Source organism: Podarcis tiliguerta, assembly GCF_965153285.1.
Source record: "Podarcis tiliguerta genome assembly, chromosome: 5".
NCBI lineage: Eukaryota > Metazoa > Chordata > Lepidosauria > Squamata > Lacertidae > Podarcis > Podarcis tiliguerta.
The window spans coordinates 81,837,846-81,854,884 of record NC_139538.1 but is presented as its reverse complement, the minus strand read 5'-3'; the positions used below and the strand labels follow the sequence as shown (position 1 = coordinate 81,854,884).

Below are 17,039 nucleotides of genomic sequence, written 5' to 3'. Positions count from 1 at the left end.
CAAAGGAGCAGAGGCGGTTTGAGGGTAATTCAACCGGTGCAGCTGCAATAATGCTGTAGAAACCACTGCAGAAAAGGAGCAAAGCACCTGCAGTTTTGACCTCTGCATCGGCACACTGCAAATTCACCTTCAGACCATAGTTAACTATGGTTTAAGGTGGCATGTGAATCAGACCATTTAATGGGCCTGGTTTTTTCAGCACAGGCAGGACTTACTTCTGAGTAAACACACAGAATATTTCTTTTTTTTATTTAGTGGCATTGTGTCTTATTCGTTTGCTTATTTGTCTGTGTGTGTGTGTGTGTGTGTGTGTGACTCCATAGTATCTAGCTCAGGAAGTTTTGTATAATTCGCTTCCAGATTGGTTAAGCCAAAAACATTTTGCTGCTTGCTCACTTCTCTCCTCTTAACACACGCACTCTCCAGTCTTCGTAATTTTGAATATCCAGCATTTCCACATATCCACTCCCAATGCTTCCTGATGTGATGTTCCAGGAGGCTGCTGCTTGAAATTAATTGCAACTAATTAAACAGGATACAGTTAGAAGGACAATTGGACAATGGTGCCCTGGAGATTGCTTCATTCCCAGAGGCATTAGCAGCTGGCACTTGCACTGGTTCAAGCCCACAGGAAGGTGCTATATATCATAATGTCATTTTACATTGTTATTTTTCTGAAAGCAGCAATTTCAAAGTCTCCAGTGAACCTTGAGCAACTTCACGCTAAAAAGAAAAATGTTACTGTTCAAGATCTGTATATATATATATATATATATATATTAAAGATCCGAAGAAATTGCCTGGCAAGGCTAGTAGCATTAAATTTCTCCCATTATTTGCATGTAATATGTAATGTTGTAGTAAAAGGCTAACAAAGCATTTAGGCTGCAATGGGGCTCATTGATTTTTTTTTTTTTTGGTGTCTTTGTTCAAATGTGGTCTAGCACTCTCAAGAAAACCATACCGTGCAGCAAATTGCCTGTGGCACCTATTTACAGTAAATCAGTAGTGTCGTCTTGGTTTCTGTCTGGGGGTGGGGGGCTTTCAGTTGGCTAAAGCAAATGAATACAATGCAGAGGAAGGGCTTTTTCATTCTTTGGTGTTGTTTTTTTGAGTAACACACTGGAGATGTGGCATAAGGCTCAATTTCATGCTGGGATGAAGGCCAGGCATTTCAGGAATCATGAAAACGAGCCCTGTAACCAATGCAAGCATGGAGCTAAAGAGCTTCTTTGATATGCTGCCTTGCTACTATAAGGAGAAGCATTGAGAGTACTAAAATTAGCTTTTGACCTACGTCCCAGAGCGACAAATCTCCATGGCCACACAACCCTTACTTAGCAAACTTTGCTCTAAAATTCCATACAATAGCCTATCTTGTGACTAGAATAGTTTGGAAGGATGGCCTGAAAATGCTGCTTGACAGGCTGCTTTTAGATGGCAGGAAGGCTTTGAAAGAGGAACTGACTCTAGGATTCGTGGCTGAACTTGATACTGTGATAGCAGAGTTTTCCCATGGAAAATGGCTTCTCTAGTAATGTCAGGATCAGGGCCCTCAAGGTCAGGAGAAAGCAAGCTGTCAGCCATGTGGGAGGCTGGATTCATATGGTGTCATTGAAAACAGTCAATGGTTCGGTTGTCAGAATGGCAATTAGGGCACACCCCCAACATTTCTCCAGTGAAAATAGGGGTGTCCTATTCCATCATAAACATAGTAACAATAATTTTATTATTTATTACCCCTCCCCCATCTGACTGCGTTGCCCCAGCTGCTCTGGGTGTTGTTGTTGTTTAGTCGTTTAGTCGTGTCCAACTCTTGGTGAACCCATGGAACAGAGCACGCCAGGCACTCCTGTCTTCCACTGCCTCCTGCAGTTTGGTCAAATTCATGCTGGTAACTTCGAGAATGCTGTCCAACCATCTCGTCCTCTGTCGTCCCTTTCTCCTTGTGCCCTCCATCTTTCCCCAACATCAGGGTCTTTTCCAGGGAGTCTTCTCGTCTCATGAGGTGGCCAAAGTATTGGAGCCTCAGCTTCAGGATCTGTCCTTCCAGTGAGCACTCAGAATGGATAGGTTTGTTCTTCTTGCAGTCCATGGGACTCTCAAGAGTCTCCTCCAGCACCATAATTCAAAAGCATCCATTCTTCAGTGATCAGCCTTCTTTATGGTCCAGCTTTCACTTCCATACATCACTACTGGGAAAACCATAGCTTTTACTATACGGACCTTTGTTGGCAAGGTGATGTCTCTGCTTTTTAAGATGCTGTCTAGGTTTGTCATTGCTTATCTCTCAAGAAGGAGGCAGCTGCTCTGGGTAGCTTACAACATATATATAAATATAATAAAACACTGAACAACTTCCCTATACAGGGCTGCCTTCAGATGTCTTCTAAAGGTTGTATTTACCTCCTTGGCTTGGAGGTCTTATGATGCCATACCCTCCAACATTTCACCGATGAAAACAGGGACATCCTAAGGAAAAGCGGGACATTCTGGGATCAAATCAGAAACTGGTATGGCTTCAGTAAATCCAGGACTGTCCCTGGAAAACAGGGACACTTGGAGGGTCTGTTAAGGTGAAGATTGGCCAGAGGCAAGAACCGTAGTCCAGGCAAGCAGCCATTCAGGTTTCAAAGTGTCAGCTACTGTGGGGACAGGTAAGAGCTCAGCCCAGCAAATAAATCAGCCTGGTTCCTTAGCCTGAGGAGGTGGCCGCAGTGCTCAGTCTATTGATGGGTCTTGCAATGCTGCCTAAAAGGCACCAATCAGCCTGCAAGTTCTTCCGCCAATATGGAGGTATAGGAGGACTGTCGCTGGAGCCTGGCCTTCAGAAGCCCCACTTTGGCACATCAAGAGGTCATTGTGTCAGTTCCAGAGCATGAACAAGTAAGGAGCTTGTGCTGGTGAAGATCAGCGTGTGCTCCACAGCACTCTGTAGAAGGAGGAATCAGCATGATTTCAGAAAAATGGCATTCTCTCGCCAGCAGAAGTTAGGCCGTTGAAGATGTATTGAGGACATCTTTTGCATTTTAGCAGCTGAGACAAACCCCAAAATGGTGGTTCCCCCCTCCCCACCAGGGAACAAGGGGCAAGGAACAAGGGGAGAAGAAAGGTTGACATCAGGATCTGCTGCCTCTGGGGACCCTGCTGCCTGAGGCAGTTGCCTCACCATGCCTCATGTATGGTCCAGCCCTGATTGAGGAGCATATGAAGCTGTCCTATGCAGAGTCAGTTCATGGACCCATTTAGTTCCGTTCTGTACATTGTGTCCAGGGTCTTTCTTAGCCCTGCCTAGAGATGCTGGATCTCGAATCTGGGACTTGAGCTTATGGCCTATGCTGCCAACTTCTACTTCTTCTCTGTCTCTCTCTCTCTCTGAAAAGGTCCTTCCCCCTGCTACCTTTTGCATGATGGCTTCTTGCACATGAAACAGAGCCGTCGTTGAGATGACATCACCATGTTAAGTCCTCTCCTCTCTCATGTCAGGCATAAGGTTGTTCAACATCAGCACCTTGTATGTTTCCCTGCCCATAAATGGCTGCTTTGGGGCAAGGATGGATTGGAGAAATGGACGGTGTGATGGAACCAAAGAGCTCATTAAGTGACACTGTGTCAGGGTGTGTGGAAGAGAATTTGGCATGGCGTTGCCATATCTGGCAATAGCTTCATGTCTTGTCTAATCTGTACTTCACGTGCTTTACAGAGATTCCGGAGTGTGGCTAAGGATTTTTTCATACATTGCACCGAGAAACACATCTGCATTCCTTATTGATTTTTGTGTCACATGTGATGCTGTGAGAACCTGGAAGAAAAATCAAATGTGCATCCCAGCTAACGGTGGTCTTTGCATTTGCTTTAGGAACTTATTTAAAACAAAGCCAATTTAAGCCTCGTGTGTGGAAATGACCTAAGTCAGAGGGAATAGTATGCTGGCTGTCATTCCCCATTGCAGCAATTACAGGATTAAAGCAATCAGGAATAATTGATAAAGCTTAGGAAATGACCTTGGTTAGCCTATTGATGCACTCACAAAGAATGCCAAATCACAAAGAATGTCAAAGCGCATCATGATTAAGGTTGCCAGTTAGCAACACAGAGAATCTGAGTGTCTCTTCAGCAACTTTGAGGCTGCCAAAGGCAAAACACAAATAATGGCATTTATTATTATTATTTTATTTATTGCCTCTGTTATCCCGCTCTTTAGCATGCAATCGGCATGGGTTTAGCACAGGTTGCAGGGATCAGGTACACTTATTCTGTGCACCTGACATTCACAAATCCCACCGTATAGAATCACAACCTTAGTCAGGTCTGGGAGGAAGACGGTTCAATACTTGGGAAGCAGACAGACACTAAGAATGTTCTCCTCGTGTGAGTTCATAGAACAGAATATGCTCTTACGCTGCATTCATTGATTTTCTTTTTCAGTCCCTTGTAATAAGCCTGCTGCTTTTTTGACTTTATTATGTCAGCCAGGTGAGTACTTTTTCAGGGGATTTGAAAGGTCTCCTTCCACAGCTTCTAACACATTTTGGCCAACTTCGAAAACCAGCAGTTTAATTAGGAAAATTGCTTGTGGCTGCATGTTGAGAACTGGTATCTTTGAATGCTCCCCCAACAAAACTATACCCTCCAACACTTCTGCCATGAAACTAGGGACATCCTATTCCATCATATAATCATAACCAGAATAATTTTATTATTTATACCCCACCCGTCTGACTGGGTTGCCCCAGCCACTCTCAGCGGCTTCCAACATACACAAAAACATAGTAAAACATTAAACATCTAAAAACTTCCCTATGCCTTTGGATGTCTTCTAAAGGTTGTATAGTTACTTACCTCCTTGGCTTGAGGGGGGTCACATAACTCCATACCCTCCAACATTTCTCTGATGAAAATAGGGACATCCTAAGGACGCGGGTGGCGCTGTGGGTAAAAGCCTCAGCGCCTAGGGCTTGCCGATCGAAAGGTCGGCGGTTCGAATCCCCGCAGCGGGGTGCGCTCCCGTTGTTCAGTCCCAGCGCCTGCCAACCTAGCAGTTCGAAAGCACTCCCGGGTGCAGGTAGATAAATAGGGACTGCTTACTAGCGGGAAGGTAAACGGCGTTTCCGTGTGCTGCTCTGGCTCGCCAGAGCAGCGATGTCACGCTGGCCACGTGACCCGGAAGTGTCTCCGGACAGCGCTGGCCCTCGGCCTCTTGAGTGAGATGGGCGCACAACCCTAGAGTCTGTCAAGACTGGCCCGTACGGGCAGGGGTACCTTTACCTTTACCTTTAAGGAAAAGCAGGACATTCTGGGATCAAATCAGAAACCGGGAAGTTTTCTGTAAATCTGGGGCTGTCCCTAGAAAATAGGGACACTTGGAGGGTCTGCAAAACAAATAACAGTCCCAGGGCATAGAACGGTAGCACACTAAGGAGAACAATTTGCTCTGGCTATTTTTTCATGTGTAGGGCATCTTGATTTGTGGAGGAATCACTAAACGTGCAATTCTGATTCTCTCCCCTCCCCCACAGCCTGAAGTAGTACCATTCATAGATAATTGTAACATGGTTATGCTGATTGCATAAAGCATGTTCTAATTTAAACAAACCGAGCCCTGTAACACATTTCTCCCTCTCTCTCACTTTCCTTCCCTCCTTCACCGCATCCAATAAATTCATGCCCGTGTTCTGCCAATTCTCCGCTCATTTGTTTCCTAACCCTGGGTTCTGTTTCTCCCCCTCCATCATCAAACAACTTTCAGGGAGAATGACAGGAGCACACAATATTACGTCTTAATATTCACATAATAATCTAAATAAAATGTGCTGAGTCTCCAGGTACTGTACTTTGCCCACGTTAATGGCATACTTCATTTTATGTACATGAAACAAATTTACAGTAAATGAAAAAGCTTTTATGTGGCACCAATTAAGAGAGAGTGCACTCGTTGGAGCCTTAGCATTTACTTCAAGTGAAAGATACCTTCTGCATAAAAATATAGCCAGAAGCCCTTTTTCGACAACTAACGGCTTGAGATGACACTTTCGGTGGAACAGAAGTGTATGGCAGAGCCCTTTCTACCAGCAGCAGGAGCTCCTGGGGTCAAGCCCAGTGTGCCTTGTAGGATTAAATCAAAATGCACCAGAAAAGGCTTGATGGGGAAAGAGCCCATGGTTTTTGTGTGTGCAGAGTACTGGGACCTCCTCTTTTTTGCTGCCCATGACAGCCATTTTGTGCTGGCACCCATGGCACCTTTATCAAGGCACCTCCTATTTTTACCAAAAAAGAGAAAGAACCCCGCTAGAAAGTCCTTTCTTTCTTTCCTTATACCCCTCAAAAGTTTTGAAAACTAACAACGATTTGAAAATTAGAGTTGCCACTCAGACAAAATGTTATTGCTCTAACCAATTTCTTACTGAATTAGAGGAAGAAATTGGATTTGGGGGGTGGGTGGGCAGAATCCAGCATAGCCATTCTTGTTAAGAATGCATGTCAATGAGGTGTAATATTGAATTTATCTATTTAGTTATTTTTATTAGATTTATATTCCGCCCTTCATCACTAGATCTCAGGGTGGTCGTTTACAAATATTAGAAATCTGGAGAGAAATCCAGGATTTTACTGTAACTGCAATTGGGCACCAGTGAATCCACCTCCATCCTGCCCACAGGGGCAGAGGGGGCCACAATCTTCCTAGCTCAGGCATCATTTTGCAATAAATGGTTTGGGCCAGCATTACAGATACAGATCCAGATCCAGATCCAGATCCAGATACACAGATACACAGATACACAGATACACAGATACACAGATACACAGATACACAGATACACAGATACACAGATACAGATACAGATACAGATACAGATACAATACAGATACAATACAGATACAGATACAGATACAGATACAGATACAAGGCCTCTTCTCAGGGAGCTCTGAGAACTGTAGCTCTGTGAGGAGGAAAGGGTATCCTAACACCTCTAAGCATTTTTAACAAACTTCACTTCCCATGATTACTTGGGGGGTGCCATGATTGTTTAAAGTGGCATGGTACTGCCTTTAAAGTATAGTGGTGCCCCGCAAGACGAATGCCTCGCAAGACGGAAAACCCGCTAGACGAAAGGGTTTTCCGTTTTGGAGGTGCTTCGCAGGACGAATTTGCTATGGGTTTGCTTCGCAAGACGAAAATGTCTTGCGATTCCTGGGGGGGGGGGGGTTTCGCTCCCCACCCCCTTTTTCTAAGGCACTAAGCTGCTAATAGCCTTTTAGCAGCTAATCCGCTAATCCCTTAAACCTTTAATAGCCGCTAATAGCCGCTAAACCGCTAATAGCGCTAATCCGCTAATCCGCTAATGGGCTTGCTTCGCAAGACGAAAAAACCGCTAGACGAAGAGACTCACGGAACGGATTCTTTTCGTCTTGCGAGGCACCACTGTATAGTGCAGTTGCCCATTATCAGAGCTCAAGGAAACATTCTAGACAGACAGATATACTCTGAAAGGTTGCAAGGCAGGACCAGTGAGGGGTGTGGCTTTGGGAAATACTCAAGGGCCAGATAGAGATGTATGGAGGGCCACATTTCACCCCTGAGCCTGCAGTTCCTCACCCCTTGTACCTTTTACTATTTAAGAGCTTTTGTATGAGGTCTGTGGCCTGTTGGGAGCAGATAGGGAGGTATGACTACCCCAGGATAAATTTTTGGTTGTGGCAAACAGCTCACTGGACATATAAAACCACTGTGTTGGAGCAAGGAAAGGAGGAAAGTTAATGATAGGAATTATTAGGAAAGGGACTGAGGATAGAGCAAGCATTGTCGTGCTGCATTTAAGTCTATGGCGCAGCCACATTTGGTACATGACATATAGTTCAGGCCATCTCGTCTTGGAAAGGATATAAAAGAGCCAGAAAAGTTGTAGAAAAGGGCAGGGAAAATGATTAAGGGGTTGGAGAAGCTTCCCCAATGAGAAGAAGCTGAAACACCTTTAAACTGAATTAAACTGCTTTATAGTTCAAGGAAGGAAGGCATGATAGAGGATATGAAAGGTGTCGAAAGAGGAGAATTTTTTTCCTTTTCCTCTCTCATCATAATAGGCAAGAGTTCATCTAATGTAGCTGATTGGCCAGTGGCTCAGGACAGACAACAGGAGGTTCTACACAACACAGCACTGAATTAACATATGGAATTTTGAGTGACTTTTGCAGCTGTTGTTAAAGTTGCAAAGCAATGAAACACGGGACGCAGAAATGGAAGAATTTCTGGAACAACAATGGGATATGAGCTCCACCCAAGGCATGACATATAACAGCACCAACCAGGGTAAAGAAAGACATAAGGACAGGAAGAAATACCATGGACAGAATAATTGCCCCACACAGGAAGAACAAGGATATGATTTGAGTTCCTCACTTGTAGTTTTATAAACCATTTAATGCGTCAACGAGAACAGAAGTTATTAATATTGCAGTTGTTGTATAAGGGATTATTATTGTGACCAGAATGTAATGGAAATTAATAAGATTTTGGAACGCAGAAAGCATCAAAGCATCAAATCTAGCATGCCACTTTATCTAAATTATGTAATCTGATATTTGAACGATTGGTATTAATAATTGTATTATAACCTGGTATTGTTATAATGAGGCTATTATGGGACTGTAATTGAAAACTAATAAGAAATTATTGTGAATTAACATATGGAATTCACGACCATGTAGTTTCATGATGGTTACTAGCTTAGGACAATAAAACAAATGGAAAGAGGACGTGTCTTTCAATGACCGTTTACTATAACAGTTAATTGGATCCTCTATGTCCAGCAGATATCTTTGAATATCCAATGCTGGTGGACAATCAATGGGTTGTAGCCAATGTAGCATCTGGTAACACATTCTGTCAGTGCAAGGATTTCTGCTTCTGCAACAGAACTTTCCCCCCCTCCTGCTCTCACACCCCTCCCCCCAAAAAATTATCTATTCTGAGATTTCCATTAACCTCCAGAGTGGATTTCAGGAAGGTGCATATGGGGAGTGGAGAGTGAAAGTTCATTGTTCAGGCTTCAAACAATTCCCTACTATGTTAGGAAGAAGGTGAGAAGAGAAGAGAAGAGAAGAGAAGAGAAGAGAAGAGAAGAGAACAGAACAGAACAAAACGGAACAGAAAGGAACGGAACGGAACAGAACAGAATCCTTCTCCCAGCTTTCTATGTGCAGGGGAGCATTGAATCAATTGTGCCACCATCTTCATTGGTACAACACCGTCACATGAACATCACCTTCATGAGAAATAGGCCTCAGCTCTACAGAATTCAGAAATGGCATCTGATGGTCTTTCCAGATGACAACAACAGCATCCCATTTTTCTCTCTCCACAGCCTTAGGGTTAATTCACACTGTTGTATCAAATCACTCTACTCAGTCATGCGAGTGCACGATCATATGGAGAATGCTTAGCATGAACAGCGCCGCAAACATGGAAAGCCAGCAACGACCTTCATGAACACACCTGCCAAGAGAGCGGCAGCCATGAGCCCAAAACAGCCTGCCCACTTTCATGTCAGGGTAACGTCTGAGTGCCACTTAGGTGGGGAAGAGGCAGCCCCTTCCAATGGTGTGTACGTGTCTATACAGAAGAAATTCCCATTGACTTCAATAAGGCTTACTCCCAGGTAAGTGCATATAGAGTTGCAATCTAAGGGTGCTTCCAGACTGTTGCTATTTTTTTGGGGGGGGGGAGATTTGATCACATGCCAACAAATTCAGGCTGTGCAGTTATAGTTGACTGGGAGGTCCTCTTGCAGAACAAGCCCACTTCCTCAAAAGATCTGAGTTTTTGCTATAAGGAAAGTCATGGGTAAATGCACTGGGATAACACTTGGTTTAGTGCAATATCGTCTGCACTTCCTGAAAGCAGATCAGAACAAGTGCTCATTGAGTAACCAATGTCATCTAATCTCCCTGCACACAAATCAGGATGAATGGCCAATAAACAGGTTGACTGGTCTGGAAGCACCCTAAATCTGCAAATAGGAGGAAATACAGTGTGCCAAATACCTCCTTTAACTAACCTCCAGCTCATCAGCATGATAAGCAATAGGCAGAAGTCAGTGGAAGCACAGTCAAGAAGAAAGTTCTGCAAAAGACAGCAATTTATAGGGGTTAGAGCCTGTGCCCCTCCAGTTATGGTTGGCCTCCAGCTCCAATGGTGACAAAGCAAGTGTTGGTACTCCCAGGTGGAACGTATTTTCTTCCCAGTGACTAGGACTACTGGTGCCAGAATCTACAGCTAGAAACTCACACTCTGTGCATCATTTCTGCCAGAACCAGCACATGATTGGAGGGGGTGATTGGGCAAGACGGCCTAGCCATCCCTCTACTGCAAGTTGCACACACACAAATATCTTTGCCTCCACCCCTGAAAATGCCCCCTTGCCAGATGCAGAGCCTGGTTCTCACATGAGCCATGTAGTCATCTACCTTTGCATATCATGGCAGGGAGGAATTTAACCAAATGCTCTCTTTCTTAGAAGCATTATGTCCTATTCTCCCCACCCCCTCCTGTTTCATGTGTGTATCACCTATTCCCCCAGCAAAACAGAAATATAGACTATGATAGATGTGATATTAACAATGGCTACTGTTTCTATAAAGAAAAGGTATTTTTTTAAAAAATATATATATAAAAAACCACTAAGTCTCAGGAGAGAAGAATAAGCCATTAATGAATTAGTACATTAGCAAGGGTGATGTTTGCACTAAGTTGATAAATGCTGTCTCCATAAATCACTTCGATCTATCTTTCCTTGTCTCGGCTCAGACCACTTGAAATCTGCAAAGGTTGTAGACATTTTCTCTCTCTTTTTTGCACACACTTAGTCAATGACTGGCAACACAACTGTGGCCGCTGCAGTCATTCACGTTGTCATTCAGAAGCCCTTGTTAATGTGCTTGCCAATGAAATTCTGTGCTTGTTTAGAGGATGTAGTGTTCCAGATAATAGACCCTCCCTGCCCCCAATAAGGTCAGCTTTCTGATAAATAAGTTTTTCATTGTGCAGCAACAAGGCAATACCCGAACCAACATATGTTATGGCTGCCAACTAATTAAAGAAGTTCTCTGTGCAAGTCCTATCGCACCCTAAAGCTTTATTGCTGCAGAAATCTACACTTTTCTGGCCCATGGTCTCAAAGTGGCTTGCGTGTGAGTGAATCTATCTATATGCATACAGACATACACAGAAGGTGGTTGTATGGACAGCACACTAAGTAACATACAAATGTGGTTTATCCAGCTTTTCTTTAAATTTAGTACAATGGATGATGCTGTGATCAGGCTAAACATCCTTCTCCTTAGACAACTGGCCAGGTAGCTCTGCAAATACATACAGACCCAGCATGATAAAGTGATTAGAGCTGGGAAAACTCAGGTTCAAATCCCCACTCAGTTGTGGCTGGGACGGGACGATATGGGATTGAGGGGGCAACTCCCATCTCTTGCGGGGGTGCAATTAGTGCCAGCACCGTCCGTTAAGAGTTTGGGTGTAATCTTCGACACCTCCCTTTCCATGGAGGCGCAGATTGCAGCTACAACAAAGGCGGCATTTTTCCATCTCCGCCAAGCTAAGCAGTTGGCTCCTTACCTCTCTCGCCCTGACCTAGCCACTGTGATCCACGCAACGGTCACCTCCAGACTGCATTATTGTAACTCGCTCTACGTGGGGCTGCCCTTGAGACTGACCCAGAAACTCCAGCGGGTGCAGAATGCTGCAGCGAGACTCCTTACGGGGTCTTCGCTGCGAGATCACATTCACCCGGTGCTATACCAGCTGCACTGGCTCCCGGTGGAGTACAGGATCAGGTTTAAGGTGCTGGTTTTAACCTTTAAAGCCCTATACGGCCTAGGACCCTCGTACCTACGGGACCGCCTCTCCTGGTATGCCCCACAGAGAAACTTACGGTCTTCAAATAAAAACATCTTGAAGGTCCCAGGCCACAGAGAAGTTAGGCTGGCCTCAACTAGAGCCAGGGCTTTTTCAGCCGTGGCTCCGATCTGGTGGAACACTCTGTCACAAGAGACCAGGGCCCTGCGGGACTTAACATCTTTCCGCAGGGCCTGCAAGACAGAACTGTTCCACCAGGCCTTTGGACAGGGCACAGCCTGACTCCCTCCATTGGCAATCTCCGCAGAGCTCTGGCCCAATGGTTGCCAGTGGCTTGAATTAATTAATTTTATAATGAATGATTTTAAAGTGTTGTTTGTGCTGTTTTATTGTTGTTAGCCGCCCTGAGCCCGGCTTCGGCTGGGGAGGGCGGGATATAAATAAAATTTATTATTATTATTATTATTATTATTATTCAGAAGCGAACTTAAACCACACACCTCCTTTCAGCCTAACCTACCGTACAGGTTATTGTGATGACAAAATGGAGGAGACCATGTACACTTCCTTGGACTGGAGAAACTGGAGAAAAGGTTCATTCTGCAAGGGCCTCCTGCAGATGCCATCAAAACAGGAGCTGCCTTCTGCACAATGTAGGAATGAGGTCTTTAGTGTTGTGGTACTTTTGCAGTTCCGTCCCCTTGAATATTAGACCACTGCCAAGTCTGTTGTCTTCTTCTTCTTTTCCTTTATTAATAGTCTTACAATACATTACATAAATATATGACACATCTCATAAAGTAAATTGAAGTTTCAATCATATACACAAAAAAGAAAAGAAAAACATATACTTTATCTTTTCTTACCTATATATAAACCTTCAACTTCTGCTGTATTTATGTTACCTTTTATGCGATTATTAACAAAAATCCTTATCAAAAATTATTAACAAAAAATACCCTAAGGACTTTGGACTGTCAATTCCTGTTGTATAATTTTATTTTGATAGTGAATGTACCTACCATTATTACTCTATTCTTTATATATTCTCTAATACATTCTTACAACAATTTGTACCATTGTTCTTATTTCTCATATGTTTCTTTATCCAAGGTCAATCAAGTAGTGTCATAGACAATAAACCACTGGCATATTTTTGCACATATCTCTTATATTTGTCCCATTTTTTTTCAAATTATTGTCTTGAATTACCCCTTAAACTGTTGGTCAATTGTACCGTTTCCACATATTCTTATAGCTTATTCTGCCACTCCATTAAAGTCGGAACATTTCCCCCTTTTCAATTTTTTGTTACTAGTGTTCGGACTGCCGCCGTGGCATATAAAAATATTTCTCTTAAGTTTTTCAGGATATCTTTACCAACAATACTTAGCAGAAACGCTTCTGGTTTTTTTAAAAAAAATGTTATTCCAAAGTTATTCTGTCCAAGTCTGTTGTCTTCTGGACTCCTGCTGAAAGCCTTCCTCTTTCAACAAGCGTTGAGATCTGACCCAGTCTGCAATTGTCCTGGAATTGTTTTTAAGCCTATTATTATTATTATTATTATTATTATTTATATTGCCACTCCATTAAAGTCGGAACATTTATCACTTATTGCTTGCTGCCCTGGGCTCCTTTGGGAGGAAGGGTGGGGTATGAATTTAATAAATAAACAAACATAATTCTAAGAAATCAATGCTTTTAATGATATATATATATATATATATATATATATATATATATATATGGGATGGTATCCCAATCATGCAGCACTTACATTAGTGCTTTGTGCATATAAGTAAACAATCAAAGCAACTGCTACATTTAACAGCAATCAAGTTCGCAATCCTCTCGCACAAGGATAGCCAACTGGCAGGCCGCATGCTGGATCCAGCCCACAAAGCAAATTTATCAGTCCCCCAACAGCACGGCCAATAAAAAAGTTAGCCCATACCTTCACACGCCGGAAAGAATAAATCCTATGTGGAGTTCAAGCCTCCTAATGAAAGGCAATATATGCCAGGCTAAACTTGTCCAACTGGTTTGACCCACTCCAGCAATCTATTTTCACTCCTGGCAAGGGTGGGTCTAATTAATTACAATATCTCATCATAATCTCATTACAGCTCATCATGTCTCATTGTAATATAGAATACTTCACATTTCAGAATTATTTTTTTTTTAAAAAAAACACCTTTTAATGTAGCATCTCTCTTGGGGTTTGGTATGCATTCTGTGCCTCTCTTGGGGTTTGGTATGCATTGCTGTAAGTGGCAAACTCTAGAGTGTTATTTTATTTATTGCATCTATATCTCACCTTTTTCTTCAAGGAGCTCAAGGTGGCATACGTGGTTCTTTCTCCTTCACATTTAATCCTCACATCAATCCTGTAATCTCCCTGTAGGTTTAATAGCTGAATGGGGACTTGAACCCTGGTCTCCCAAGTCCCAGTCTGGCACTCTACCCACTCCTGCAGGTGTTTCAGACTATATCTCCCATTGGCTTTAGCCAGTATTTAGCCAGGGAAATTGGGGGGTGGGGTCCAAAGTATCTGCAGGGCATCAGGTCATGTGGGATGTTGTTACAGAGCCTGGCAGTTGACTTAACAGGTACATTTCTGGACCACAGACCAATGAATGTAGAAATGGCATGGCTTCAAGCTGGTCCTTCCTGCCCAGAGAAGCAGAAATCATCATGAAACAGCATTTCCAGAACCAGGAACTGTATACACCAATCTCTTTAGCATAGCAGCAGGTGAGGATAGAGTCGTTTCACAATGAGTGCCATTGTTGCATCATGCTGACATCACAGGCAAAGCCTTGCTATGAAAGAAAAGATGGAGGGAGACCTGAAGGTGAGAAGACTACAGTGGTGGGATGCTGTTGGCCCATGGCTTTCTGGAAGAAAAAGCGTCCTCAACCAAACCCAGATTGTTTGACAAGATGGGGGGCTTGAAGAAACCACCAGGATCAAATCATCACAACCCGAACCAATCTAGTGATTTGTGTGCATCAACAAGTGATACGTACTTGTTAGAACTACAAAGTTTCTTCTGACGACTCAACCAGATCTATAAAGATGTTACGCGGTAACAGGCCATGCAAACAAGGTCAGCATTTAGGGGATTTGTCTGGTGAATTGAGAGCCTTTCCCTGCATCAGCAAACTCATCTTGTCACCCCCCACCTTATCAGCAGTCAAGCCTTTTTTTGCTGAGGCTTCTGTAGTTTGTGGGTTGCAGTTCCAATTTTGCAGCCCTGCTGATAGCCACCTTTAAGGGCAGGCGAAAGGGCACACTGCTTAGCACAATGCATAATGGAAACAAGTCACAATGTAAGCAAATGTTTTCTTCGCTCTTTCTGTTTCTGCCCTGAGAACCAACTGGTAGAAAGGTAGTGTGCAAGGCATATCAGATAATTGAAGGCTGTCATTTTCAGTGGCCTCCCCAGAAAGATAGTTGTGTGTGTTCCAGCCCAGACTCTAGAAAGAGGATTCACAGATTAATTTTAAGTAATTGCCAGTCCGTGGTGAGCTTACTGTCTCTTGCTTGGCTACCCCTTGTTGATCAACTGCCTGAAGCAATGCAGCATTTGTCTATTTCTGAGCTTGACCATTCTTTCATGTGCTCAGGCAGTAACTGTACTTGTCCCTTGGCTATAGGGAGCACATCCACCTTGCTTATTCCCTTGTCCACAGCTTTGTGCAGCAAGCGGTAAGCCCAGGAATATGGCAACCTTCGTGCCTTCATGGAAAACTTATTCCCAAAGGCTGCCAGAGAGTCTGTTGCTCCTCTGCATTCAATTTTGGAAGTCCTGGTTGGTCAACAGAGACAGAACTGTTGTAGACTGTCAGGAAAAGAGCAAAGCTGCAGAAGGACTATGCAGCTCTTGTTGCTCATTTTGTACAAAATGTTCTACAAGAATTTGTTTAGCTTAGCCTCTTAACAATCCTATGGTCATTTTCGTCAGGGGAAACTAAGGCAGGGAGGTGGTCCTTTGCCAAGTGGCTGAGAATCTACGTTTTCCTGAAAATATGCTTCAGTGGCATGCTGATCACTGGGCTGTTTTGTGTCAGCTACTTCAAATGCTCTGGTTTGCGATCATTGTATCTCCAGGCCCATTAGGCAGCCACTCAGATACTGGGGTTGGGAAAGATCTCTCTGCTTTCGGCCTCAGAGAGCCACACTGCTAGTAAAGTGGACAAAACTGGGCTAGATGGAACTATGCTCTAAGTCAGTGTACAAATCTCTGCTTGTTTCTTGCCAGGGAATATTCATGCCTGCTGTTTAGGAGTGCAGTTGAACTCAAGCAACTGTCAAAGAAACATCTGCCTTGCCTGGGAGCTGGTTTTACAGAGCCTGCCTTTCTTAAGTGATCCCGACTACCTCTTGCTTGCTGCAGGGCAACTCCTAGTCCACTCGAGGAACTTTAGGGACCAGCAAGCTCACAGCCCAGCCAGAAGAGGACACCAGGGGGCGTTTAGATCCCATGCAACTCAAGCTCTCCAGTAGCTTCCAGTTTACAGAATCTTTGTGGCTCAGCACTCAACACATTGAGTGGGTTGGCTCCCCCCACCCCCCAGAAGAACTAACAGTGCAATCCTGCATGTGTCTATACAGAAGAAATTCCCGTTGACTTCAATAAGGCTTACTCCCAGGTAAGTGCATATAGGGCTGCAATCTAAGGGTGCTTCCAGACTGTTGCTATTTTGGGGAGGGGGGAGGAGATTTGATCACATGCCAGCAAATTCTGGCTGTGCAGTTATAGTTGACTGAGAGGTCCTCCTGCAGAACAAGCCCTCAAAAAGATCTGACTTTTTGCCATAAGGAAAGTCATGGGTAAATGCACTGGGATAACAATTGGTTTGGTGCAACATCTCCCTCACTTGCCGTAAGTAAATCAGAACAAGTGCTCATTAAGTAGCCAATGTAATCTCATCTCCCTGCACACAAATCAGGACAAATGGCCAATAAACAGGTTGTCTGGTCTGGAAGCACCCTAAATCTGCAAATAGGATACCGTGTGCCTAATACTTCCTTTAACTACCCTCCAGCTCATCAGCATGATAAGCAAAAGACAGTGGGAGCACAGTCAAGCAGAAAGTTATTCTGCAAAAGACAGCAAAGTATAGTGGTTAGAGCCTGTGCCCCTCCAGTTATGGTTGGCCTCCAACTG

At 43.8% G+C, this 17,039-nt stretch overlaps 2 long non-coding RNA genes across 3 annotated transcripts in view; one reads left to right on the top strand and one right to left on the bottom strand.

Annotated features, from left to right (window-relative positions):
- Positions 1-919: 919 nt before the first annotated feature.
- Positions 920-17,039, bottom strand: part of LOC310677556 — a 24,116-nt gene continuing 7,996 nt past the window's right edge. The window contains exons 3-4 of the long non-coding RNA XR_014511272.1: positions 4,843-4,911; positions 920-1,196 (exon numbers count right to left, since the gene is read on the bottom strand). This is a non-coding gene — a long non-coding RNA (uncharacterized lncRNA). The remainder of the gene's footprint in view (positions 1,197-4,842; positions 4,912-17,039) is intronic.
- The window catches only part of LOC310677578, a 3,887-nt gene continuing 1,035 nt past the window's right edge, over positions 14,188-17,039 (top strand). The window contains exons 1-2 of one of the 2 annotated variants that reach the window (XR_014511295.1): positions 14,188-14,975; positions 16,131-16,521. This is a non-coding gene — a long non-coding RNA (uncharacterized lncRNA). Of the gene's footprint in view, positions 16,522-17,039 lie in introns of both variants that reach the window. The other variant, XR_014511296.1, reaches the window with a different exon arrangement.